Source organism: Nomascus leucogenys, chromosome 20, assembly GCF_006542625.1.
Source record: "Nomascus leucogenys isolate Asia chromosome 20, Asia_NLE_v1, whole genome shotgun sequence".
In the NCBI taxonomy this organism is placed as follows: domain Eukaryota; kingdom Metazoa; phylum Chordata; class Mammalia; order Primates; family Hylobatidae; genus Nomascus; species Nomascus leucogenys.
In genome coordinates, this window is record NC_044400.1 from 59817962 (window position 1) to 59844116 (window position 26155).

The window sequence follows — 26155 nt, forward strand, 5'->3', positions numbered from 1 at the left end:
GGACCGACTATGTCACACACCGTGCTGTGAGAGCGAGGCCATGGCTGCCATTTACAGAAGAAACAGATGGTCTAGGTGGTTATCGGATTCACCAAGACCACACTGCCGGTTTGTGCTAGCTGAGCCGGGTCATCTGACTCTGAGAGCAATGCTTTGAGTTACTCCCTCCCATCTCTCGGCCCAGGACACATACAGGTCCATGTCCCTTATGCACAACCCAGCGCTGGCCGTGGGCTGGAATCCAAGATGCTCACATTTCAGAAGGTTCATACAGGGCAGGCACAGCGTCATCTTCGATACTCCTGGGGAGATCTGGGATACAGAGCACACCACAATTAAACATATTCATATTTATGCAGCAAACATAATGATCTTTACACTCAGTATGCTAAATAAATAATAGCTCAGGACAGGTGGGCTTTTGCCACCAAATCCAGGGCACATGCCAAATTAGTTACTGAAACAAAATAACAACTTCTGGTTTCCAGAGCCTCCTGGATTTCCACGAAAAGCACTGGGGGACACCATTTTAAATTCTGAAAATGACGGCTCTGCGAAGACAGAAGATGGCAGAGCCAACTGGAAACCAGATCACGTAGATTTATATTTTGGCACGGCCCAGACTATGGGAAAAATCACCAAGGGGACGGAACGCTGAGATGCAAACTTCCTCCCTGGCAAAGGAGACAACAGCAGCTCCAGAGCTGTTGGCAACACGCAATCAAAAGGTGACATGGAAGTCCAAGTCCAACAGCCAAGTTAGAAGGGCAACTAGTTAGAAAGGTGGAAGCCCAGCTCTACAAATGAAGCTACCACATTTCATTTCAGCTCTTTGTCTCGTACTCTTGCTAGACCTGGGTTGGGTTTGAAAACATGGCCAGAGGCAGAGAAGTTATACGTGGGAGAGATAGAAAAGCATCTTAATTTAAACTAAAAAAAAAAAAAAAAAAAAAAAAATCACCTTGGCCAGGCATGGTGGTTTACGCCTGTAATCCCAACACTTTGGGAGGCCGAGGTGGGCGAATCACTTGAGGTCAGGAATTCAAGACCAGCCTGGCCAACAAGGTGAAACCCCGTCTCTACTAAAAATACAAACATTAGCCGGGCATGGTGGTGCGTGCCTGTAATCCCAGGTACTCGGGAGGCTGAGGCAAGAGAATCGCTTGAACCTGGGAGGTGGAGGTTGCAGTGAACCGAGATTTCACCATTGCACTCCAGCCTGGGTGACAGAGTGAGTCTCCAAAAAAAAAAAAAAAAACCATCTTAGCAGCCGAGTAGTGTTGCTGCCCCTCCTTGGAGTCTCAGTTAATTTGCATTTTTCAGAAGTGCTGCATTTCTCCAACGCTTCTGAGAAACACAAACCAATTCGGAGACTCCTGCCTGGGCTCCCCTTCTTCACTCTGCCCTACTCCTTTCTCCTCTGCCTCTTGGAAGAGCCAGAAACTGAGGGCAATTCTGGCCCAATGGTGGCACTGTGGATGGGGAGTGGGACATGAAATCTAGCAAATATTTCAAAAGTATAATCCAGACTGGACATAGTGGATAAGCAAGAGAAAGGAGAAAGTGAGCCTTAAGCTTAAAACCCAGGCATCTGAACTGCGGTCTATCTTAACCGAATGCCAGAAAATTAACACATCAGCATTAACCCTCTTCAGATGACCCCCTCAAACCTCGTGCCAATGGTCACTTCCACCTGTTACACACTGTGATGTTCAGGGCCTGGGCCTGCTCTGCCTGTGTTTCAATTCTGTCTCACTGATGAAACTGTGTGGGGTTTTTTTTGGTTGTTTTTTTCTTTAACTTTTTTTTTTTAATTTTGGTCACATCTGTTACATAAACTTGCCATTTTAGCCATTTTTAAGTGTACTATTCAGTGGCATTAATTACATTCACAATGTTGTACACATCATGTTCCTTATTTAACTTCAGAAAGCCCAGTCCTCTCATCTGTTACATGGGGGTAACAACAGCACCCACTTTTGAGAGAAACTGCAGGATTATCTGGGATAATCCAAGTGAAATGGCACAGTGCCGGCATATAATTGACCCTCAAGAAATATTAGCTATTTTGTTGTTTTTGTTTTCTCATTTGAGACGGAGTCTCACTCTGTCACCCAGGCTGGAGTGCAGTGGCACAATCTCGGCTCACTGCAACCTCAGTTTCCTGGATACAAGCAATTCTCATGCCTCAGCCTCCTGAGTAGCTGGAATTATGGGCATGCAGCACCATGCCCGGCTAGTTTTTGTATTTTTAGTAGAGATGGAGTTTCATCATGTTGGCTGGGCTGGTCTTAAACTCCTGACCTCAAGTGATTTACCCGCCTCGGCCTCCCAAAATGCTGGGATTACAGGCGTGAGCCACCACACCCAGCCAATATTCACTGTTTTACCATTCGCTGCTTTATTTACCCACTTCCTCCTCTGTGTGCTTCCAGTTACACTGGCCATCTTGGTGTCCTCATCACCTCCTGCTGCTGAACACCTCCCCTGCCCCCTCCACAGTGACCCCAGGCTCACCCTCCTAATGGGTAAATCAGATCCAGTCCAGTTTCTGGCTCACGATCCCTCCCGCCTACTTATCATCCTCAGTGAATGTGGCCCTCTTAGTTGAACGTGCACCCAAATCACCCGAAGGGTAGAATCACCTGGAGAGCGTGCTGACCACACCTGGATCAATGAGCAGGGCCCTACGCCTCCGGTCTCTGATTCAACAGGTGTGGGTGAGCCTGAGATTTTGCATTCCTAACCCCTTCTCAGGTAAGGCTGATGCCGCTGTCCAGTGACCCCACTTTGAGAGCCACTGAGCTGGAGAATGAGGTATGCAGAACCTGACCACCTCATCACTCTGCGGCCACCACCCCTCCCCATCAGGAGGCAGCTCCTGCTGGTTTATTGCAATAGGCTCCTCACCGGCTTCTCTTGTTCAGCCCTTTCTTCCCTACAGTTGATTCTTAACACAGCTGTAAGTGATTCTTTTACCACAGAAATAGGATCCTGTTCTTCCTCTGCTTAAAATGCTCCAGTGGTGGGCCAGGCATGGTGGCTCATGCCTGTAATCCCAGCTCTTTGGGAGGCTGAGGTGGGAGGCTGGCTTGAGCCCAGGAGTTCAAGACCAGCCTGGGCAACAAAGCAAGACTCCATCTGTACAAAAAAATAAAATAAATATAATTAGTCTGGTGTGGTGGCGCACACCAGCTACTCAGGAGGCTGAGATGGGAGAATCACTTGTGTCCAGGAGGTAGAGGCTGCAGTGAGCCATGATTGTGCCACTGCACTCAACCTGGGAGGCAGAGCAAGACCCTGTCAAATAAAAATCCTCCAGCAGTGTCCCATCGCATTTAGGATAAAACCTACTGGCCTTACCATTTCCTCTGAGGTTTATTGATCTGGGCCCTGCACCTCTGTGCACCTTAGGGCCTTTGCTATTGCTGTCCCCTGGCCCCCGCAACCCACCACCACCCCACCCCCCACAATCCCAGATATTCACCCAGCCTCTTCTCTCACCTCACTCAGATCTCTTCTCAAATGCCCTGCCTAACCTAGATAGCAGCTTCTTCCCTCTTCCTTCCTTTTCTCTAGCTCCTTAACCTGCCTCACCTTTCTTTGTAAGCTGTGCTGTTATGTGAAATTAGCTTGCTCATGTATTTGTGTACTTGATTATTGTCTATCCTTCCCTCGCCATTAGATGTAAGACCATAAGGGCAAGGCTTGGATGTTGATCAGCGCCCACAATGATGACGGCATATCGGAGGCACACAGTCAGTGTTTGTTGAATGAATAAATGACACCCTAACTTCCTAATATGGCACATCATCTCTCCATGATCTCTACCCACCTCTCTGGCCAGACTTCTTGTTCCTCTCCCCAAGAACACCCCCAACCACACTCAACCTGACTTACAAGTCGGACGAAGTGACCCAATCATTGACACCTCCAAGCTTTTGCACACACTGTGCTTTTGTCTGAAATGCCCTTTCCTACTTTGTCAGTCTAGGGAACGACTTACCCATATTTTCAGTTGAACTTGAGCGCCACCTCCTGATGAAGCCTTCCCAGGTTCCCACAGGCAGAGCTAAGCCCAACCCCTACACCTCTCATCTCATCTAGGTGCTTGTCCGTCTGTGTCCTCTCCAGCCACTCAGGGGCAAGGGCAAAGTCTTCATCTTGCATCTGCGGGAGCTGGCACAATGCCCCGGGAATACTGGCTGAATAAAAGAAACAATCAGCAGAAATCAGCCAAATCTCCTGAGTTTCATTTCTCTTAATATTACCCTTAAAGTGACAGAAATGATAATGCTAATTATCTTTAAAGCAATGCCTGAATATATGAAAGAAAAGTGAAATTTTCTTTTTCTTTCTTTTTTAATTTATTTTTTTTTTGAGGCAAAGTCTCACTGACTCTGTCACCCAGGCTGGAGTGCAGTGGTGTGATCTTGTTCACTGCAACCTCCGCCTCCTGGATTCAAGTGATTCTCTTGCCCCAACCTCTGAGTAGCTGGGATTACAGGCACCTGCCACCAAGCCCAGCTAATTTTTATATTTTTAATAGAATTGGGGTTTCATCGTGTTGGCCAGGCTGATCTTGAATTCCTGACCCCAGGTGATCCTCCCAGTGTGCTGGGATTACAGGCGTGAGCCACCGCACCTGGTCTGAAAAGTGAACTTTTCTAAACTTTCCAGGATGCTCTTGAGCTGCTCCTGACCCCCAAGTACTTCCTCATAGCTTGTGGGAGCCCAGGCAGAGGGCCAGGAAGTCCAGGGAGTGGAGCAGGCACCAGGACCCCACCAGCTTCCTAGCAGGGCTCCACCTGAGTGTCAGGCAGAGGTGGGAGTGAATCCCACTGGCGGGGAGGTTTCAGGCTGACCCAGCTGACTCTAGGATTGAGCCTTTTCCTCTAGGAGAAAACTGCAACATCCTCTGCCTTGCCCTCCTCCAGGAATTGAGAAAATGTGTGGGGACACTACTTTCTTATCACTGCGGAGTTGTCTAAGTTGAATTTTCCCAGAGCAGTTAGCAGCATTAGTATCAGTAAAATGAATGTGCTGAATGTTCAGCTTTTTCTTTTTTTCTGTCTGTTTTTGGTCTTATTAGAAACTCCAAAAATAAACATTCTTTCTCAGGCTTGACCCTCACATGGCCTTGGTGTTCCCCTTCTGAAGAAACCAAATGCAACAATGGAAGGGCTTTGCACAGCCCTGGCCACATGGCTCCCCTCCAAGGCAGGCCTGTCTTCTGATGGACGTGGGCGGGCCAGCCAACTTGTGATTTAAAAGTTGGCACTTCATGTAATTGCACTACAGAGAAAAGAGATCCTGGTGGGTAGACACAGGCTCTGGATTGTTAGAAAATTACGTTTCTCATTATAAATTGTGATTTCAAAGGCAATTGTTTCACTCCTAAAAGAGGGCAAAGAGAAAACAAGACTAATGGACAGATGGGCAAAGACCAGGATGATGATGGTAGTGGTGGTTATGTTGAGGAAGAAGATAATTTTTTAAAATCAAGAGAAGTAGCGTCAAGCTTAGTGCTTTTTTCAGACCTACAGATGTGAAATCAAAGCGGCAGGCACCATGAGGATCTTTGCTAAAGATAATAGAGGCCCATCTGATGCCCAACCTAATGTATGGCTCCCTCTAGTGGTCAGAGGAATTTCTGCATTGGCTCCTTCACTTGTAACAGACGCTCAGGCCTCAGCTTTTGATGCAAGCCAGCCAGGAGTTGAGACTTGGTCACTGGGTTTCCAGGGTGTAATTTTCCCACTTTCACCTCCTCCCCTATCTTCCATGGCCTCTGGCTCCCAGCCCTACAATTTTCCAAGATCTCCTTCTATAGGTCCCAAACTAATATAAATAATAATATTGATTTGTCCAGTAACCTAAGGTTTACATTTTGCATCAATTATCTGAATCCTATCCTTGTAAGGTAGATGTACCCATTTGATAGGCAAGGAGATTAAGTCTCAAAAAGGTAAAGTGACTTGCTCAAAATCACACAACTAGTTAAATTTAGCACTGGGAGTTAAACTGGTATAGTCTGAGCCCAAATCATGAGCTTTTCCATTTACATTGCAGCAACCTTCAAAAGGGGGAAATTATGTGGTTGATTTGAAATACAGAGAAGTAGAAAAGTGGTATGAATTTCACCATTTTCATAAACATCACACGGGGAGAAAATGTACTTAAATGAGACTTGCCTCTAACCAAATATGTGACCTTGGCCCTGAGGGGCTGATTCATATAGGTTCAATAGTGCTATAATCTACAACTTGATTACAAGGTTAAGGTCTACTAAAACTGGTGGTGGGAGCTAGGAACTCAAATGGCCTAGGAAAAGCAATATCCTTTCTGTGAGCCAGGCTGGGACACACTCCGTAATGTATTCCTTACGTGTTCCAGCATACCTGAGCAATAGAGAGCCTCCCTGCAGGCATCTTGTCATACAAAGGGATTTTTCAGCTATGGACATCGCAGAATAACATCACAGTGATTCCAGAATCATTACTTGCAGGTACCAAAAGTTTTCAGTAAAATGGTGAATCCCAAAGTTCTCCCTGCTTTACCTTTGTCTATCTCTAGCCTTCATCCTCTTCCTACTTCCCCAGGCAAGACCCTTAAATAGGCTCTTCACAAAAAAAGGATTTACAAATGGCCAATAAACATATGAAAACATGCTCAACTTCATAAGTCATATGCAAATGCAAGTAAAACCACAATGTCAACCCACTGCACACCAAAGAGAATGGCTGACATGAAACAGACAGGTAACACCAAGTCTTGGCAAATAGACGGTGCAGCTGAAACATTCAGACACTGCTGGCGGGAGTGTAAATGGCACAACCATTTTGAAAAAACTGTTGTCATACACCTTCTAGGTATATACTCAACAGAAATACTTACACATATGAACCAAAATAAAGGTACAAGAATGTCACAGCAGTTTATTCCTAATAACCTAATAACGAAAACAACCAATACCCATCAACAGAATAGGTAAATAAATTGTGGCATATTCAGGCAATGTAATATAAGGCAATTAGAATAAACGGATTGTTGTTACACACAACACAGGTGGATCTTACAAAGATAATGTTGAGAAACAAAGTAAACACACAAACGCAAAAATACATGTACAGTGCGGATAAGTCTACTTATAGGAAGTTCAAAGCCAGACAAAAGTAAGATATGGTCAGCACAGCGTTATCTTTTGAGTAAGGGGGCTTCTGGGATCCTGATAATGTTCTGTTTCCTGACCTGAGGGTTGATCACCTGGGTGTTTTCACTTTATGATCATTTATCAAACTATATTGTGACAATTTGCTTCCTTTCCTTAATGTATGTAATCCTTTGATAAAAAGATTTTAAAACTCTATGATTTTAATAGACATACAGGATGAGTATTTTTAAAATCATGGTGGATTGGAAATGTAGGGACAACCTGGCATATTTGCAGGTTGGCTGAGTAGCCTGGCTGATGACTAGAGTCATTGATAGCTGGAAACAGCTATGGTACTGCAAATAGGAGTTGAAATACGAGTCAAAACACAGTGCAGATGGCGAATGACAGGAACAGCATGTGGCTGGCTGTTGGTCCAGACCATGCCTGCACCTGCAGATATCAATCACCGTTATGAGCCTCGTCCAACATAAAGGAAGACTTTCATAGACCCAAAGAAGTCTCTGCCAAAGTAGGTGCCTGCTGCCCGTATTTATTCATTTGGTATCCATCTAGCAACCTATCCAATGCACTGTTTCTCAAACTGGGGCCTGAGGATGTTCCAAATGTTCATTGATGGAAGATTCTTGGGGGCCTATGAACTGTTTCCTGTAAAGGAGGCCATAAATAACTTAAGTTTGACAGTATGGAGATTCCTCAAAGAACTAAAAATAGAACAACCCAGCAATGCCACCACTGAGTATCTACCTAAAGGAAATAATTATAACAAAAACATACCTGCACTTGTATGTTTATGCACTATTCACAATAGCAAAATCATGGAACCAACCTACGTGTCCATCAGTGATTGACTGGATAAAGACAATGTGGCATATATATATATATATATATATATATATATATATATATATACACACACACACACACACACAGACACACACACACACATGGATTACTACACAGCCATAAAAAATGAAATCACGTCCTTTGCAGCAACTTGGTTGGGGCTGGAGGCCATTATCCTAAGTGAAATAACTCAGAAACAGAAAATCAAATACCACATGTTCTCATTTATAAGTGGGACCTAAACAATGGGTATGCATGGACACAAGGCTGGAAATAATAGACACTGGGGTCTCCAAAAAAGAAGAGTGGGAGGGAGTGAAGTTTGAAAAGTTCAAGGGTACGATGTTCGCTATTTGATTGATGGGTACACTAGGAGTCCAATCCCCACCATCACACAATATACCCAAGTAACAATCCTTCACAGGTTCCTCCTGAAGCTAAATAACTTATTTGAAAAATAAGTTTAACAGTAAAAACATTATAATAATAACAAGATTAAGAAACCTTGAACAAGAGGGCAAAACTTTGCCCTAAAAATCAACAAGAGATACAAAGATATCTAAGAGTCCTCTGAAAATCACATCACAATATACTAGGTTTTTGTTTGTTTGTTTGTTTTGTTTTGTAGTGGGTTTTTTTTGGTTTTTTTTTTTTTTTTTTTTTTTAGATAATGTCTCACTCTGTTGCCCAGGCTGGAGTGCAGTGGTGCTATCCTGGCTCACTGCAACCTCCATCTCCTGGGTTCAAGTGATTGTCCTGCCTCAGCCTCCCGAGTAGCTGGGACCACAGGCACCTGCCACCACACCCAGCTAATTTTTGTATTTTCAGTAGAGACAAGGTTTCACCATTTTGGCCAGGTTGGTCTCAAATTCCTGACCTCAAGTGATCCTCCCACCTCGGCCTCCCAAAGTGCTGGGATTACAGGCATGAGCCACCACTCCCTGCCTTCAATATACTGTTAAGTAGAAGAGCAACTTACAAAATAATATGTATTATATAATCTCAATGTTGCTAAAATATTTACAAGTACATGACAAAAACCGGATGGATACACAGCCAAATGTGTTCTCTCGAACTAATGGGATTGTGAGCGATTTTGTTCTTCGCTTTTCTGTATTTTTCACATTTTCTACCACAAATATTTATCATTTTGAAAATTAGGAAAAAATTAAGTGTTAATTATGAAAGGAAGAAGACCCAGTTCTAGCTTGGAGGTGTATAAATATCACACAGCTCCTGGCTAAATGTACTTATGCCCTCACAGAAGTAATAAAAAAAGATTTAACCATGTGCCTTCATTTCATCTCTATCACAGCTTTTCTATCTTGATCTGATCTTAGCTGCTCAGTTTCGGGGAGAGGGAAGGTAAGGGCCACTAATTCTGTACAGCACTCAGAGGAGTGCTACCTACAGGAAAGCCCTATGCACAGAATAACCATGTCATTGTCATAGAAGCAACAGCGAACGCAGGGGTGTCTTGCAAATGCCAGCACTGTTACAAGCACATCACATCTCTTAACTCATTCAATATTCACAACAAACTTCTGCAGCAGGTAGCATTATAATCCTTAGTGTACATACGGGGAAACTGAGGCACAGAAAAATCAAGTAACTTGCTCTAGGCCCCAGGCATTGTGTGATAGAGGAGAGTCGACCCCTGGCAGTCTAGAGCCAGGATTCTCAGCCCGTTCTCTTGCCCAAAGTGGGAGCAGGGGCTGTTGACACTGCCAAGCGCTCTCTCTGTGAATGCCAGGAGCCTTCTAAAAGCTTCACATCTGTTATGTAAAGCTTTTACATCCACTATGTCATGTAATTCTCCAAAAACCCATGAGATTCCATCCATTGGTCTTCCTCGTTCACGGTTGAAGCAGCAGAGGCTTCGCAATGTACCCAAGATCTCACAGGAAGTAGGAGAGAGGCCAGGCCTCATATCTGGGCAGTCGGGGTCCACAGCAGCCCTGGCACCACAGCCTCACAGGCGGTGGGATCTCAAAAGCAAGACTGAGGCCTACTGTGTGTGTGTGTTTGTTTGTTTGGAGACAGAGTCTTGCTCTGTCCCCCAGGCTGGAGTGCAGTGACGTGATCTGGGCTCACTGCAACCTCCGCCTCCCAGGTTCAAGTGATTCTTGTGTCTCATCCTCCCAAGTAGCTGGAACTACAGACACCTGCCACCACACCCAGCTAATTTTTGTATTTTTAGTAGAGACGGGGTTTCAGCATGTTGGCCAGGCTGGTCTTGAACTCCTGACCTCAGGTGATCCACTCACTTTGGCCTCCCGAAGTGCTGGGATTACAGGCATGAGCCACTGCACCTGGCCCTGAGGCCTACTGTTTTTATTCAGCTTTTTTGGGGGGCGGGAGGGGAATGGACAATGAGAATCTTGTGACTACAGCTGGGAAAGGAAGTGGAAGGAAAGGGAGAGTCGAAGGTTCTCTTTAGCTCAGCCTTAAACCCAAAGACCTGTGACTGCTTAGCCTTGTGACAAACCCCTGCAGAGTTCCAGCAGGCCTGAGAATGCAAAGCATGAGACATTTCTTTAAAAAGCTGGACAGAAAATATTAGGCACTGTGATCAATGCAGCAATACTCCGCTGGAGTGGGACTCCATTGTCATCACTAATGACAGTGTGGTATTAAAAAGGACATGCAGGTTGTTCGGATGTCTAGGGATCCTGCAGAATCTCTCACCAGTCGTGTGATGTTGGGCAAGTCAGTTTTCCACTCAGCCTCAGTTTACTCAGCTGTGAAATGGTGATCATAGTATTGTAGCAAAGGGTCAAGATGGTGTTCACAAAGTGCCTTGCACTGTGACTGTCGCCAGAGACACAGTCCCAAAATAATGTCAGCAGCAGCACAGTGATGGTATAATGAAGGCTGCAGTGTCTGCATGCAGTTGGTGCTGGTAAGTCTTAATGACCCAGAAGAGCCTGAGGCATGTGAAAGCAAGGTGCAGGCTGGCATAGAAATACTGCAACTTAGGAATGAGCTTGACAGTCACATCATGGCTAGAGGCAGAGACTTGGGTTTAAATGATGAGCCACAACCAGCCCGATGGGATTACTCACTGGGGAGTTTTCTCTCCCATCTTGCTGGGCCTCTCAGGGTCTCCTTGAAAACCCTGTCGGGCTTCTCTGACACCCAGGCTCCAGGCTTCCTCCTCCCTCCCCAGCTGCCCCTTCTTGGTTTTCTCTCCAGGGCTCATTCCTTTCTGGGAGGCCTATGGTGAGGTCTACAAAGGCCCTGTGTTCTCTTACTACTCTCTGCTCTCTCGTCAGAAGACCTCATCACACTCGGCTGATTTCCATATTTAGATTCCAATTTAGATCCGTCTTCTGAGTGCCCCCATAGAGCAGATGCCTACCCTTGGATATATCCAAGGCACCTCCAATTCAATGTGTCCACATTCAAGCTGGATATTTTTCTGTCCCCATCCCCACTACTAAACAAATCTCTGTCCACTCTCCTGCCAACCTCTCCCAACCTGGGAGAAATCTCTCTCCCCCAACCTCCTTACCCAATCACCTGTTCAATTCTGTTCCCTCCTTCATCTGAGACCAAGCCACCATCTGTTGGCTAGACTCTTACAATAGCTTCTAACGGGTGTCTCCATATCTGCTCATGACTCTCCCAGTTTAGTCTTCACAGCAGGCCCAGAGGTCTCTAGAGAATGCTGATCTGATCATCTCTCTGCTCCTCATAAACTGCTTCAACGCCCTTAAAGGAAAATACAGGCCAGGCATGGTGGCTCACACCGGTAATCCCAGCACTTTGGGAGGCCGAGGTGGGTGGATCACCTGAGGTCAGGAGTTTAAGACCAGCCTGGCCAAAATGGCAAAACCCCACCTTTACCAAAAATGCAAAAATTAGCCGGGCACGGTGGCGTGTGCCTGTAATCCCAGCTACTTGGGAGGCTGAGGCAGGAGAATAGCTTGAGCCCAGGAAGCAGAGGTTGCGGTGAGCCGAGATCATGCCACTGCACTCCAGCTGGGTGACAGAGCAAGACTCTGTCTCAAAAAAAAAAAAAAAAAAAAGGAAAATACAAAATCCTCAATCTGGCTGCAAAGTGCTGCATGATCTAGCCCTTGCCTACCTCATCACACGCCACTCTCCTCCCACACTTCTGCCTCCAACCACACAGTTCTCCTTTTAATTTCTTCAACCAGCCAGTTCCTCCCTGCTTGTTGTAATAACAAAAAAAAAAAAAAAAAAACAACAAAGTAACTGCAAGACTTCTAGTTAATTGTAATGGCAGATTAGGCATACGTATTTACCTCTACCTCGTGTGAAATCTCACTAAAATGAGGGTATGAGGATTTTTTTTTAAAGTACATAAGTCCACAAGGCCAAATAGAACAAAGCCAAGATGTCCTAGGCAAGGCCATCCTAGAACACCCAGGCCCCCGCTAGCAGGCACCTGATGGCCAACACATGAATGAGCCCAGCTGAAATTAGACATGCGTGGGCCAGATCACAAGCCACCCAACCAACCTAAAGACTTGAGAAATAATAAGCAGTTGTTGCTTGGACCCACTAAGGCTTGGAGCTGTTTGTTACACAGCAACAGCTAACTGATAAAGGACTTTCCCAACATAATGATCCAGCCAGATTACACTACAGTGAGGCCCAAAGACAACAAGCCTCTTCACACGCAAAGAATATCCCAGTCAGATTTGTTGTACTTGCCTCTTAAAAATGAGTAAATATCACTAGATATCTGAAGTAAATTTCTTAAATGAAAAGCAAAACAACCTGGAGGAACCTGGTGATGAATGAAAATAAAAACTAAACACAGCACACACACAAATCAATCCCCCATATTTTTAGGAATATGAGACAAGATATTGTATCCATGAAATAAGAACAAGATCTACAAGAAGGCAGAGGAAAATAGTAATGGTAATCAAGGAACAAGGAAAAGCTAGAAAATTAAAATATGCTAGAACAAATGAAAATTAAAGGGTTAGAAGACAAAAGTTGAAGAAATCTTTCAGAAAATAGAATGAAAAGGCAAATAGAGCAAAAATAGGAGAGAAAAGATTATTTAAAAAGACAATCAGTTCACACAAATTCCAAAGAAAAGGAGCAGAGAAAACAAAGAAAATAATAATAACAAAAAAAAAAAATCTCCAGAACTGAAGGACTTAAGTTATAGTAGGAAGATGAAGCTGTCCTGTTCTGGCTCCTAGAGTCTTTTTTTTTATTTTATTTTTTTATTTTTTATTTTTTTTGAGATTGAGTTTTGCTCTTGTTGCCCAGGCTGGAGTACAATGGCGCAATCTGTACTCACTGCAACCTCTGCCTCCTGAGTTCAAGCGATTCTCCTGCCTCAGCCTCCAAGTAGCTGGCACCCACCACCATGCCCAGCTAATTTTTTGTATTTTTAGTAGAGATGAAGTTTCACCATGTTGGCTAGGATGATCTCGAACTTCTGACCTCATATGATCCACCTGCCTCAGCCTCCCAAAGTGCTGGGATGACAGGCATGAGCCACCACGCCCAGCCTCCTAGAGTCACTTTTTAAATTTTCAGATATTTTGCAACTCAGTCATTAAATACAGCTACTATTTAAAAAATTACATTCCAGGGCCAGGTGCAGTGGCTTATGCCAGGCAAAGGCATTTAGTGAGCACTTATTGTTTTTTCTCTGGCCACTGTGAACCAAAGTGAGCACCAAGTGTTTGCCAAAGTGGCATCACCCATATGGGTGCCAGCCAGGTGCATCACCCATATGGGTGCCATATGGGTGCCAACCAGGTGCAAGGGTCTTCAAACTGATGGCAGCACGGGGCTTCCCGGCAGGAAAGACACAGGGGGGCAGAGAGAGGTGCAGTGCACATGGCTGCTGGCTAGTGCTTGGCACCATCTATTGTGCCCATGGCCATTCCCCAACACTCTGCCTTACAGCTGCCACTAGACAGCAAAGGGACTTCATCCAAAACACTCCTTCAGAACTGTGCCTGCCAGTGAGCCCTTCCCCTTGCAAACAGCCACCTTGGGAGGCCACACACTTACACCAGCCCATATTACTGTTTTTCCAAAAGTTGGGGAAAGACATCCTTGGCAGCTACCAATGGCCCCTGGGGAATATTCTCTTGAATACACTCCATGGAGAAAATTGTTCATCCTTTGAGAGTTTGGAGGGGATTCAAAGCGAGAGCTGATGTCAGAGATGATAGTTCAAGACGGAAACTTGCTTTGACCAGAAAGAAACACTTCACCAAAGCAATGGGGTGTGGGGATGTCCATGTGGAGCTAATACGTAAGCGAGTGAGAGCATCAGCTGAGTTCCTGCATGTGAATCTGGGCCAGCACATTTCACAAACATGATCTCATTATCTCATTATCATCTCATTTCGCTCTCACCTGGATGCTAGACAAGGCAGAATCACTGTCACCATCTCACAGATGAGGAAAATCAGACTCGGAGACATTAAGCAGCCTGGTTAAAGTCTCACAGCTGCTAAGTGGCCTCAGAACCTGCTGCGTCTGTCTCCAGAGCTTTTGGCTGGGGCCGGAGGGTGGGGTACAGCAGTAGCCTTAGAGCAGCGAGGTGGCATGCACTGGCCAAGGGATTGGCCCAGAGGAGGGAAGGGAGGGAGCAAGTGCTGCAGGGAAGGCTGGGCACCCACACGTGCTAGATTGACTTGGGAAGCCCAGGGAAGCAACGAGAAAAATAGAAGCACTGCAGTCTGAGTGCTGCAAAAGCTCTGCTGCTTTTTGCAGGGACCCCAATTAGCAAATCACCATAAAAGGATTTGGTTTTCTTGCTTTTTGAGTATTTCGGGGTGCCTTGACCAGGCTAAGTCTCCAAGTAGAGGGCTGGAAGAGCCACTTCATGAACAGCAAAGAATGCACTGAAATTAGATTTTTATACTTAAGAGGTGAGGGGTTTGTGTCACACGGTGCTCTGCAGGTCCTGGAAAGTTTTGCTCTTGACATTAAATATTGCTCGCCCCTGAAAACTTTTCGCACAGTACATTTGATTAGCAAATCAAATGTAATGATCAACCCATAACATCCATGACTTTAATAACTGACAGCTTCGTCAGGCGCAGTGGCTCAGGTGTGTAATCACAGCACTTTGGGAGGCAGAGGCGGGCGGAATACCTGAGGTCAGGAGTTCAAGACCAGCCTGGACAACATGGCAAAACCCCATCTCTACTAAAAATACAAAAATTAGCCGGGCGTGGTGGCGGGCACCTGTAATCGCAACCACTTGGGAGGCTGAGGCAGGAGAATCGCTTGAAACCGGGAGGCGGAGGTTGCAGTGAGGTGAGATCCCACCATTGCACTCCAGCCTGTGGGACAAGAGCAAAACTCTGTCTCAAAAAAACAAAAACAAAAAAACAAAAAACTGACAGCTTCCTTTATTTTATTTTATTTTATTTATTTTTTGAGACAAAGTCTCTCTCTGTTGCCCAGGCTAGAGTGCAGGTGGTGTGATCACTGAGTACCTGGGACTATAGGCACGTGCCACCACACTCGGCTAATGTTTTCAACTTTTTGTAGAGATGCGGTCTATGTTGCCCAGGCTGGTCACGAACTGCTGGCCTCAAATGATCCTCCTGCCTCAGCCTCTCAAAGTATTGGGATTACAAGCATGAGCCACTGCACCCAGCCTTCCCTAAATTTTGTCCCTACTTTCAACTTAAGACAAACTTGAAGAAAAGCCAATTACATACCCTGAAACAATTACATAAGATGCCCCACTTCTAGTTAGAAGCCTCCAGCTTCCCCAGGCAAACAGCCTCCCATCAGGGCACATCCGAAGCCTTTCCCCTTCCCCCATAAAGCTTCCCCACTCCTCTGCCTGCCTTTGAGTCTCTGCCAAATGCAAGTGGTGGTGGCTGTCTCTTGCTATACAGCAAGACCTGAATAAAGAGCCCTGGCCTATTCTCACTTGGTCTTCATTTATTTCCAAAGAGCATTTAACCAAGCATAGGCCCTGCTATGGTTTGGCTCTGTGTCCCCACCCAAGTCACATCTTGTAGCTCCCATAATTCCCATGTGTTGTGGGAGGGACCCGGTAGACGATGACTGAATCATGGAGGCGGGTCTTCCCTGTGCTGTTCTCATGATAGTGAATGGGTCTCACGAGAATCTGATGGTTTTAAACAATGAGAGTTTCTCTGCACAATCTTTTTTTTTTTTTTTTTTTGCCTTCCACCACCCATGTAAGATGTGACTTGCTCCTCCTGCCTTCTGCCATGATTGTGAGATCTCCCCAACCATGTGGAACTGTAAGTCCAATTAAACCTCTTTCTTTTGTAAATTGCCCAGTCTCGGGTATGTACGGACTAATACAGGCCCTCAGACATGGGCCCTTGAAGCCCGGGGCCCTGCATGATTGTAGGGATCTGCCATCCAAGAAGCTGGCCCTGCAATGAACAGCACAAACAAGCAAAATGCTGCCCTCTGCAGAGGGTTCCAACCACCCTCCAACTTTGCAAGCCAAGACCTCTGGAATCCCAGTCTCCTGATGGGGAGCCTCCCAGACGGCCTCTCTCTCTGGGATGTACACCTTCCTAGCTCCACGCCCAGACCTGTACCACTGGGTCTGGCGGAGTAATGCCCGGCAACCCCCAGACTCAGCCGGGAAGCCTGTGCTTCCCCTGGGCTTCCTGGATTGAGGCATTCTCTACTTCCACCACTTCGAAACCTGCCACCAGCCTCTCCCACAAAGTACCCTCAGAATCCCATGTGGTCAAAGCTGTGGGGAGCAGCTCCCTCCTACCTTGGGTGGCTCAGCTCTGCTGACCTGACGCTAAGGGCTGGGGAGGCTGTGGCATTAGCCAGCTGGGGGATAAAGGTAGATTTCTTAGGCACCAGGGGGCACTAGAGCCTCCAAACAGGACGCAGGGTATACACATCTCATCAATTTCAGGAGCAGGGCTGCCCATGGGGCAGAGATATTAGTGAGGATCCACAACCAGCCACCTCAGGATGCCTGCCCTCAACTTAAGGAGTTCACCTGCCAAAAGGGAAATGTGCATTATCTATAAAGGGAGCAGGTGGTAGATGTCAGAAATGTATAGCATATGACTGAGAATTTGGACCCCACTCCTCCCTAGCTGTGTGACCTTGGGCAAGTTACCTAACTTCTCTGTGCCTCTTTGTCCTCCTCTGTCCAAAAGGATCAATAATGCTTTCTTCCTTATGGGTGGTGGGGTGGGGGCAGCTAAACAAGTAGTAAACCTGGAGTGTATTTAGCCGAAGACCTCACCATGGTCAGGACTCAGTGAACACATGGGTTACGTGAGAACTCCATTGAGGCACAGATGACAGCTAGTCAGGGGCTGAAGTGGGAAGGTGGTTGGAGGAGTGAAGGGAGGCTGTGGAAAAGCATTTGAATTGGACTCTGGGGCAGACAGAAGGAAGGCAATGACAACAAATCTTTATTCTGGTTTAGGTGGACACATTTCATACACTTCTGTCTTGTTTCAACCCAGAGAACGTGAACCTTTTCTTTTGTAAAGATTTGCATAATGTCATCTACTCAACCACTTTCTGGCAGTAAGCCATCAGCCATCCCTCAGCTTCTGGAAATGCAATGGACTAGGTAGTTTGTATCACTAGCCAATTGCCTAGTCCAGAGCAAATCTAGTTGTAGATTAGCATTACATTTAATTAAACATAAATGGACCCTTGCAATAACTTTGAGACTTTATAGGGAGTGAAAAGTACTGAACTAGAAACATGAAAGATCTAAGGCTCATGTTTTAACTGCATTGCTAAGTTGATTTGCAAATTTGCTCCTTCAATTTCCATCTCTCAAATGGAAGCTAAATTATTACATTTCCTATTCCATCCCAAGACTGTCTCACCCCATCAAGTCCCTTTTATATCTTGGATGGATAAATAGGATATTTGGCTTGTGATGCTCTATTTGGTGTTGAAAACACTTATTTTCTTGACACTGCATTATCATAGTTCCTAGATCCCAATTAATGGACCAAATGTGTGCTTTGCTGGTCTGTATTTCAGAGAGTCATACAGTATTCCTCAAAGTGTTCAGGACTTAGCATTCTCTGATTTTTTAATAGTTTTTCTATTGCAAACAACAAATTTGCCATCTGCTTCACCCATGTATTCATTCTTGAGATAATTTCTCTCCCTCTCCCCAAGCACACCATCTCCCCTGAAAGCTTTATCCCATGGAAGTCTGTAGACCAACAAAATGCAAAATCATCCCAAAAAATTGGGAAAGGGGATAGAAAACATGGCAAAAATACAGTAGAAGGCCGGGTGTGGTGGCTCTCACTTGTAATCCCAGCACTTTGGGAGGCCAAGGTGGGAGGACTGCTTGAGTCCATGAGTTCAAGACCATCCTAGGTAACAAGCAAGACCCCATCTCTACAAATTTTTTTTAAAAAATTAGCCGGACATAGTGACACACACCTGTAGTCCCAGCTACTCAGGAGGCTGAGGTGGATGCTGCAGTGAGCTGTGATCATGCCTGGGTGACAGAGCAAGACCCTAATACATATACAAAAACACACACACACACACGCACGCACACACACACACACACACGGAGTGGGAAATCTCACTTCTTTTAGCCTAGTAAGCTGGTAGCCTCTCTGGGGAGAGTACAGCTCTGTCTCCACAAGACCTGAAGACACACAAGAGATCTCTTAAGGTGTCCAGCCTGGCCAACACAGTGAAACCCCATCTCTAACAAAAATACAAAAATTAGCTGGGTGTGGTCGCAGGCACCTGTAGTCCCAGCTACTTGGGAGACTGAGGCACAAGAATCGCTTGAACCCAGGAGGCAGATGTTGTAGTGAACCGAGATTGTGCCACTGCACTCCAGCCTGGGTGACAAAGTGAGACTCTGTCTTAAAACAAAAAAAACTCTCTTAAGGTGATAAAGGATGCATAAGTAACACTGGCTTTATACAAGCACTGTCTTGGAGGAAAGCACACTAAACTACGGGGTCAGAAGCCCAGGTTCTGGTCCAAGGTCTACCAGACATCATTCCTCACGGCCTGTTTCCGCAGAGCTGATGGTGGCTATGCATGAAGGACCTCTGAGAAAAACAAAGCTCATCACGAATGCAAGCCTGGCCATCCTTGCTGGCCTGTGCCACACAGACACTCAAGTAGTTGTGCCACTGCAGGAAGACCGAGTTCTGTGAGTGCGGCCATGGGCAAGGCAGGTGGGGGCCAAAGAATCCAGGCCCCAGAAAGGCAACATGCGCAGTGGCTGAAGGCGTGGGTCCTGTGGCCAGACTGCCTGGTTTCCCATCCCAGTCCCACCCTGCTGCCCGTGTAATTCCTGTGGACAACTTAGTAAACGTCTCTTGGCCTCAAGTTCTTCATCTGTGAAATGATGCTAATAATAATAGCACTTACCTTGTAGGACTGTGATGAGGTTTAGATAAGTTATCCATGGAATGTTCTTGGCATGATTTCTGACTCTTACTAAATAATCATGTTAGCAATTATTCTTATCTGGAGTCAGACCACCTGTTTTGCATCCAGGCTGTTCCGCCTACTAGCTGCGTGATTTGGGACATGTCAAACCAAATCTCTCTCAACTTTTCTGTAAAATAAGATGACCAATCCCTTTATTGCAGTTAGTTGTTCAGAGAATTCTGTGAGAATGTATATAAAAAGCACCCTGCAATCTCTCCCATGCTGTTTCTCTTCCACAACCAATTCTGCATAGGAGAACCTTAAAAAGCCAAATGCAGACAGGAAGAATTTGGGGGAGGGGTGGAGGCAGGTGCAGGTAGTAACCCTTTGATCATGAACCTCTTATCTGGCCAAGCACACAGGAATTTCATGTACAATTTGGCAGCTCCAGAGGCTCCCAGGTTCAGCTGGGTCTAGGCCCTACTGGACCTGCTAAGTAGTGAGCTGAAGCCCAGTGCCAATTCCTAGGGGCCTGGGAACCGAGGCCAAGCCGAGACTTGCCTGCCTCACTCCCCAAATGGCCAGAGGTGCCTGGACTGGGCAGTTCTCCTTAAGAAAATCTTCAGACCACCCAGGAAAGGTTTGGCGATATGGACCACACTGGCCCAAAGCTAGGAAGGCCCTGGACTGCACCTTCACAGAGCAGGGGACTGACTGTTCAGTTCATCCCGCCTCACCCAGCCTCCCGACCTGGACTTTGGGCAGGGGCTTGCTCAGGCCCACTCTCCACGCAGTCATCTTAGGCTGTCTCCTCCCTGTGCCACACACATAATTGTGTCTGTGACCAGCAGTGCACTAAAGACAAAATTGGCAGGACAGCAACCATAAACAACCCCTTCCTAGAACACCTGGGGATTGCTACTGGTTCCAGATTTAAAATCATCAGAAATGACCACTTCTCCCTGCCTTGGGGTTAAAAAGAAAGGAAGAAAGAAGGCCCGGTGTGGTGGCTCACACCTGTAGTCCAAGCACTTTGGGAGGCTGAGGTGGGAGGATTGCTTGAGCCCAGGGTTGCAAAACCAATCTGGGTAACATGGCAAGACCCCGTCATTACAAAAAAAAAAAAAAAAAATTAGCCAGGCGTGGTGGCATGTGCTGCTAATCTGAGCTACTTGGGAGGATTGCTTGAGCCCAGGAGGTCAAGTCTGCAGTGAGCCGTGTTCATGCCACTGCACTTCAGCCTGAAGCCTGGGTAACAGCAAGATCGTGTCTAAAATAAAATTAAAAAGTCCACCACTATTAGAGCCCTTAATATTACCTCCCAGGTGTGAGGAGCACTAACCTACAGCAGACGGAGATCCAAAGGCAGTGGCCATGCTTGCAGGTTGGCTTAGTCTTTTTATCCTGTTCCCATGTTCTAACCACGGGTGTCTGTTAGGAGCTCCTCCAGAGCAGTCCAGTCCCCCTGGGCTTAGATCCCAGCCTTGCTACTAACTGACTAGGTAGGTGCCTGACCCTCCTCTGGGTCTTTCAATGTACCAAGAGTCTCAGAAGCACAGTTTTTCCTTCCCCTCTCAATCCCCCACTGATACCTCCTCATTCACTGGTGACCTCAGCACCCAACTCACTGTTACCATCTCCATCTGCTTTTGCAACTTTACCAGCCACACAGATGAGCCATCCAAAACCCCAGCCACTCAGCTCTGAATCTACTTGGCTCCAGTGACTTTCTCCTTCACACCAATAGCAGCTGCCAACTGCCATTGTTACACCTGTCATCAGAGACTTCACCACCTCCCTAAGACTGCCAATGTCTCTTCTCTGGTCATAGCCTCTTTCTTTCTACCCCTCTGATTCTAAAACTCCCTAATTCTCTCACTTTCCAATCTGAGACACCTATTTTCTACCTCTCCTCTCCTCATCACTCTCCATAAAGACCTGAACACTTCTCTCCGTGGGAAAAACGCTGCACCTGCCACCCGATGCTGCACCCACCAGCATCTGTCCCCACAGACTCCCATTAGGGTGGAAGAAAGTCATGTTCCACCCTACGCTCGATCCCTGCAGTGGTCACTGGGCCCTAGCCCTTTTATCCTTCTCAAGGATTTCTTTCAACGCATCTCCTTTTACTCTAGAATGGTTGATTTCTCCTTCTTTGGTAGATCACTCATATTGATGAATAAAGATGCCTAGTATCATCCATCTTTTTAAAAAAAGTTCTCTGGTGCCATTTCCCTCCCCTGCCACCACTCCATCTCTGTGCCCCTCACAACAAAATCCTCCAGAGTTGCCTCCACTTGGCCTCCACTGACTCACCTCACATCCATTCTACACCCATTTCAATAGGGCTCCTGTCCTCAACACGCCTCCAAGTTTCTATCAGGGTCACAACTGACATGCAGCTTTTCAGAGGTAACGGGCAATTTACCTCTGAAATTTACCGCAGCATCTGATTTGCCTGACTACACCAGCCTGAAAGGTGTCCACTGAACTGGTCACTTGGGTGTCCTGCCACCTGGGCCATGTAGTCTCCTCTTTCTCCAGTGGAGAAAATGGGCCCTACACCTTGAAGGGCCCCAGAACAATGGTCTCAGCCAGCCCCTTTGCTATCCACACTCTGCTGCTAGATCTTAACCTTCCATCCCAAGAGAACAAGGAGATATATATATATATATGTATACATATATATACACACACATATATATATATATCATACATATTTATTGAGACAAGGTCTCTGTCACCCAGGCTGGAGTGCAGTGACACAATCAGAGCTCACCACAGCCTCAACCTCTCAGGCTCAATCCCTTGCACCTCTGCCTCCTGAGTAGCTGGGACTATAAGCATGCACCACCATGCCCAGCTAATTTTTGTATTTTATAGACACGGGGTTTGCCATGTTGCTGAAACTCCTGAGCTCAAGCAATCCACTCATCTCAGCTTCCCAAAGTGTTGGGATTATAGGAGTGAGCTACCGTGCCAGGCCCATAAATATTTTTAATCCTTGAATCTCTTCCTGCAACAATTTGGCAGGACAAAGTAAGCGGTGGAGAGGAAAAAGGGAAGTAACATATTCTCAAGGTTAGAAAGTTTTGCAGTTATCATGAAAATGCTGACAATCACGAGGATCGTTTATAGCAAGCTGGCCACTCCTCCAGTTTGGCTCCACCCAGTTTTACTATCCGAAGTGGAAAGAAATATCACTTGAAAGAATAATATTCACTCTGTAACAGGAATCAGGAATGCAGAAAAGAAGAACAGTCCCTAAAGTTTTCAGTCATAAATCTGATGGCAGGAAGCACAAACAACAAACTTGTCTTGTTTTACTGCTTAAAACATAAGAAGCCGGTAAACGTAAGTTTCACTTATAGTTGTGTTGTGGGACAGATTTATCATCCGTACCGTGAGAACTACACATTACACCTCATATCTTGAGCAGTGAGTTCAGTCTGACTGCACACACCAGAGAAAGGTGACATTTATGAACCATAATGGCTGATTACCAGCAAAGCCCATACATACCCAACTATCTCCCACTTGGCTGAACATAATCTTGTTAGGGCTGAAATGTGGCCCTAAGGGATCCATTGCTACAATGCTGCAGTGCAGAGAGGGAGCTGGGGTACGATTATGCTCACCATCATTTAAACAGATTTATTGAAGTGTGAGCAACTTGCATGTGTAATTAACCACCAGTTAGGGTCATTTTTAAAGAAAAAAAATACATCAATTTTCATTGCATCCAAGGGAACAGCTTATGAACCTACAACTAAGAAATTACAACCATCTAATTTCTAAAACACAGCTTTCATAGAAAAATAATGGTTCTCAACCTCAGTGGGTTTAAGAATGATCAGGTGAGTTGGTTAAAAATGTAGTCTTGGCCTCACCCTCAGCTTCTGATTGAGTAGGCTTAGGGTAAAATCCATGCTTTTTTAATCACTGGCCTTGGCATTTTTGATGTACTAGTGTGTGCTTCATGAGAAATCCTGTTCTAGAAATTTTCATTTCCTCAGAACAAGAAAAAAAGCAGAAAGTAAGCATTGGCTATCAACCATATTAATAAATCATTTCCCAGACCCATTTAATAATCGAGTTTCTGAACTGAATATTCCTCATAAGAGATCATTTCTATGCTAATACTTTATTTGCTTTCATAAGGTTTTCGTGACCTTAAATTCGTAAAATCCTAAGTACTATCTCCTTGTGCTCAGTGAGGACTAAAAATATTATGCTGGATAGTCAACTGTAGGTTCTAGCAAATGTAAACAGTCTGTAGATAATCACCACAACATTGCAACTTAAAGAGGTGTCAAAGAAACTGATTTGCTCCTGGTGAAATGCAACCCATGATTTCAATTATAGCATCCTTTAGAAAGAAGTGTTTAGCGCATGTCTGCTTGCTGGACTTCCCTCAAGAATGGGAAAATATTTAGATCAACTCAGATATATATAAATTCCCCTAGTTATGGCATCATAAACTCAAGGCTATATCATAATAGTTTTCTTCACATTTACATTTAAATGTTCCAAATTAAGAAGACAGAATATTTCAGCATTTTGCTAAGTGTACAATTTTTACATTGGAAAAAAATCAAGAACACAACAACAACAAAAAACCCTACTAAGCCAGAGAATTAGAAAGACTACTATTATAGTTCTATCAAGTCTGGCCAAAAAAAAAAAAAAAAAAAGAGGCTAGTTAAGTTTCTAAAAAAATCAACACAATTTATGTCAGCAAAAAGCAGAACAGAATATTGTAAATAGGAGTGCTAGTCTTTATTGGGTATCTCACATGTGCTAACCACAGTGTTCTATAAGTACCCCTCATTAGTCCTCAAACACTGAGAGAGGCACTCAATTACCCCACTTTATGGAGACAAGGTGCCAAGGTGCACAAGAGCCAGGACCTGGAGGCTCCTCTTCCCAGGGTCCTCACATTCCCACCCTTCACTTGCTCCTCACTAAATTCAAAGCTCAAATTCAGCATCTGCAGCTAAACATAGTAAAAGTAGCCAGTATGTAATGACAAATTGTTCTACATATTAAAAGCAAAGTGTCTACATTGTATGCTGTATCAAAATCTCATGTGCCCCATAAATATATATACCTACTATGTACCCACAAAAATTAAAAATTAAATTTTTCTTTTAAAAAAGCAAAATGTCTAATGGTGTCAAGAATTATAGCATATATCTTAAAATACAATAAAATTCTCTGCTCTATGCATCTTATTAAAACTTAAAAAGAGATTCAGATGTCAATTTAAACTTTTTCACTTTAATACAATTCTAGTTCCTACTTGCTATACATGTTAAAACCATTACTGAAAAACCAATTCTCCCATATTTTATGTCTGCGCTGGAACCATAGAAAGCAAATGTGTATGTATCAAAAAATCTTTATAAATCTAACAGTGAGGTCACAAAGGACAAATTACTAACTAATAAAGAACTGGTGAAACTGTCGTTCTTTCTAAGAACAGGCTATTAATTATTGGTTCCTCAAATCCATTAAAGCTCTTTAAATGTTATATGGTAAATCTGCACAATGCATTCTTTCTAAAAATGCTCTATATACCCACAACCTATAATTTTTCAGTAATGTCATCTGACAGTTCACCTTTCTTGCTCACAAAAGCTAATTCAAGACATTCTGCACTACCCCAGGAACAATGCCCAACTGTCAGTAAACATTTACGCAAATTTGTTAACAGAGTTTAAGGCCTATCATATGCAAGGCTACAGGTCAGTATAGTCAGCCTCCTGATCACAGTCTTAAATGCCACGTCACCCAGCAGTGGCTTCCATTCACAGAGACACCCTGGAGTACCTAGAGAGACAGCTACCTATTAAATAGACAAATGACACAGCAACCCTGCAGTTACCCATTCACCTGGTTATAGTATATCCTCCTGCCTAAAGATATTTAAGCTTTAAAAAGTGATTGTCGATGAAGTGATAGTGGAATTCATATGTTAAACTAATTTCTTTGAAAGTCACATGAGAATACTATTGTACTTTAGGAAGGAATGAGCATTAGGAAATCAACAGTAGCTTATCTGCACTAATGCCAGATACCATTTAGGTGACCCGTATTTCTCACACTCTCAAGGAGTCAACCAGACAGCTACTGTATGTCCTTAACCAAGTTTGAAAAGGCAAAAGGGCACATCTAAGCACTGCTGATTCAAATAACTCAGAGCTCAAATGCAGGGACAGAATGAGAAAAGATAACCATGTAGGTATCAAGCAGTGTTTATGTTATTTAAACCATAAAAGACAGGATCCATCCTTTGGCTTAGCATTTCAGTAAATCAGTATAATACATTCTGAAAACATAATTTTAAAATCATTCTGGAGACCCAAAATGAACTAGAAGGGGAGATGGAAAAATAGGAATGTTGTCTATAGTTTTAAAATACTAAATGCATTAAAATTTCCAGTGATGAGTGACTATTTCAATGATACAGGAACAATTCCTGATACCTACCCCTTCTGACAGAAAAGATTAGACTTCTTCTTCACACTCAATTCGTTCACTTTCTTTCTTTCTTTTTTGAGACAGAGTCTTACTCCATCACCCAGGCTGGATGGAGTGCAATGGTGCAATCTCAGCCCACTGAAACTTCTGGCTCCCAGTTTCAAGCGATTCTCAAGCCTCGGCCTCCCAAGTGGCTGGAATTATAGGGGCATGCACCGCACCCAGCTCATTTTTGTATTTTTAGTAGAGATGTTTTGTCATGTTGGCCAGGCTGGTCTTGAACTCCTGACTTCA

The 26155-nt window shown here is 44.8% G+C and overlaps 1 long non-coding RNA gene across 1 annotated transcript; it reads right to left on the reverse strand.

The window, feature by feature from the left end:
* Positions 1 to 234: 234 nt before the first annotated feature.
* On the reverse strand, positions 235 to 25951 carry LOC115831919. The gene is made up of 3 exons (XR_004027414.1): positions 25871 to 25951; positions 4007 to 4205; positions 235 to 312 (listed from the first exon to the last, which is right to left on the reverse strand). It is a non-coding gene; the product is annotated as an uncharacterized LOC115831919 (long non-coding RNA).
* Between the last annotated feature and the right edge of the window lie 204 nt (positions 25952 to 26155).